The sequence below is a fragment of the Drosophila melanogaster genome, chromosome Y (genome assembly GCF_000001215.4).
Source record: "Drosophila melanogaster chromosome Y".
Taxonomy (NCBI): Eukaryota; Metazoa; Arthropoda; class Insecta; order Diptera; family Drosophilidae; genus Drosophila; species Drosophila melanogaster.
Genome location: NC_024512.1, coordinates 952599 through 955434, shown reverse-complemented (window position 1 = coordinate 955434; position 2836 = coordinate 952599). Strand labels below are relative to the sequence as shown.

Below are 2836 nucleotides of genomic sequence, written 5' to 3'. Positions count from 1 at the left end.
GAGAAAAAGCTTCAATGTCGTTCTCACTACCGTATGTTGACCTCACCTCATCTTCAATCTCCTGACAGACTTCAGATATCTCACGTTTAAAAGGTGTATCTTTCGCGTAGCCACTACATCTTCTGACGTTAGCCAGGAATGCCTCCCGCCGCTTACAAATTTCTCTCAACTCCGACACAGTTCTAACGTCTAAGTTCAAAATTTCGGTGAGAATCTCAGGACGAAGGTTACCTCTTAACACGCGGACAAGTTTGCTGGGTGTCCAAGGCTGCTCTAGCTGTTCGACTAACTCGGATACTGTGTCGTAGAAACTATCAAAAGTTTCATTTGGTTTTTGTTTAGTATTCCTAATCAACTCTTCTATGTCACCATCGTCGCGACTCTGTCGAAATTGCAGTCGTAGGGCTGTACAAAACCTATCCCACAGAATCTCACCGTTGGCTTTATGATGGCGCCAAAAGAAGTCATTAGCCTTGCCTTCAAACAAAACGCTTATGTTCCTACATAACAAGTTGAAATTTCCATTCAACGTCTGCCTTGTAAGTGCCTCGACTCTGTATATAAAGTTGTCCACTGACACTGCTACACCGGAATATTTTATTTTCCAACCATTTAGTATGTGGACGACTTTATCCGGCCTATCAAACAATCAGGCCTAGCTGTTCCCACATCAATCGAGTGAGAGACCAAATTAGTCTTACTTAACCCTTCCTGACTAAATGAGGGAAAACAGTTGATTACATTTGCCAACTTAACCTTGTCAACTTCGCTTAATTCGTGCTGATCCACTACCGTTTGTATGTTGGGCTCCGGCGACAATATTTTGCACGACATAAAATTTCAAAAGTTTTTTGCTGTCACCGTTCTCCACGTATATTTTCAGCAGTCCTACTATACGTTGAGAATTACCTTCTGCTGTCGCAGCTTCTCCTCTTAACGACTTGAACTTCTCGCTTTCCATCGCAGCTTGTACTAACCCTCCTCCAATACAACTAATCGACGCGCCTGAATCCAACAATCCATAGACCAGGCGATTCAATAACCGAATCGGTAAGAACGGTCGAGAGTCTCGAGGTCCACGGCGAAAAGATCGTATGCATCTTGTTATTCTAGTGTCTTTGGTCCTGTCAACTTTTTTAGCACGTGTCAAAAACTCAAAGAAAAAGACGATGACTTTGAAGTCTACAAGTCATATTTCTGTGAACGAGTGAACTGGCAACATGTCGAGCCCGTAAGTAACTAGGTTTTTCCTATAGAAATTAAGCAAGTCACAGTAAAATCTTGAACCCAGAACAACAACAACAACAACAGCAGCTGGATCAATTGGTTCCTCGGAATCAAGAGCAACGAATTCCTCTGCCACGTGCCCACCAACTACTTTCAGGACACGTTCAACCAGATGGGCCTGGAGTACATCAGCCATACACTGGACGTGACCCTGAAGCCGGTGTTCGACAGTTCTTCGGGCTTGTTCTACGACGATGAGAAAAAGTTGTACGGCATGATTCACGCCCGATACAAAGTATATGAGAGGAGACTTTGAATCGTGTCCGAATATCTCCTGTAATAGGAAGAACACCCTGCCAGTGGCCTCAGCGATGTGTGGGGCAAGTCAACGGTGAAGATCTACTGCCCACGCTGTAAAAACTACTTCCATCCTAAAACTGATACACAGCCATGTTCGGGCCCAGCTGTCCGGACATCTTAACGCAGCTGCCGAACTTGAGACCGCCCCTGGACGACTCACGGTAAGAAATTCTCCGAATATAGTCCTGGTTGTTTTCTAACCAAAGCGCTTAACTTCCCTATGCTTTCGGTTGCACCAGAAGGCCTTGATGCCACTTAAATCGCCCAAGTCGTCACCAAAGAATATCGGATCCTCGGCCAGCTAGTCCTCCTCCTCGCTCCGGCATTCCGAAGTCAAGCGCTTCAATGTTCTTCTAGGGATGACGTGATTTTTTAACTCCACACAAAAGAAAGCAGAAATGTTTGTCCGATATATTGTTGTTGCAATTAAACAGATTCCGCAGTGCGTTGATATGGCCAGCTACCACCTACTAATACACCTCATACACCTCTGCCCTAAATACTTGGTTCAAAGTGTTCGGTCCAAGCTGGTCATATCAAGCACTCATTCGAGTAGGAAAGCATACTTTTCGTTAATAGTGGTAATCACCTGCCGATAAGTAAAAACTGACCCTTCTGCCTTCAATTTCAGCTACGAGAATATACCGCATCAAACCACAGTCCACATTTCACATTTTCTGAAGTTTACTGACCTGTAATTGCCCCAGTCAAAACTTGGGGTCGGGCGACAAGGCGGCGGCGCGATGGCTGCGCCACACGACGATCTTTTCGGCTAAAAAATATCTTTTTTACTGCCGGGAAACACGCGCCGGACTTATCTAGCGCACCACTATTATCGAAGAAAAGCAGTACGATATTATTTCTCGCGACAAGAAAATATTTATGCATGCAAGTTACTACTTCACAAAAGGCACTTTCACAACATGACTCATCGACTGTCCTATTAAGAAAAAAGCCAACAGGAAACCCAAGCCGGGACGAAGGCCATCGGCGGAAATCACGATCAGCTGAACAACACTTTTTCTCGATAGCCGAATTACCCCAAACTTATCGGGAGCAGCTTATAAGGGTTGCATACCGTCCGGTATATCATAGCTACACCATACTGCATCTGGTATGACTTTGCATTGGTGTGACCCAGCTGACTGCAAGCCCACTATCGATTATTCATCGAGACTTTATCGCCTACTGCTTCAGTCGCCTCTACAAAACCCCCCGCTACACTCAGACTAGGGTACTCATAGACACC

At 45.1% G+C, this 2836-nt stretch overlaps 1 long non-coding RNA gene across 1 annotated transcript; it reads left to right on the top strand.

Moving 5' to 3' along the window:
• Window positions 1-1121: 1121 nt before the first annotated feature.
• On the top strand, window positions 1122-2179 carry Su(Ste):CR40820 (Suppressor of Stellate:CR40820). The gene has a single exon (NR_048531.2). It is a non-coding gene; the product is annotated as a suppressor of Stellate:CR40820 (long non-coding RNA).
• The last annotated feature ends 657 nt before the right edge of the window (window positions 2180-2836 follow it).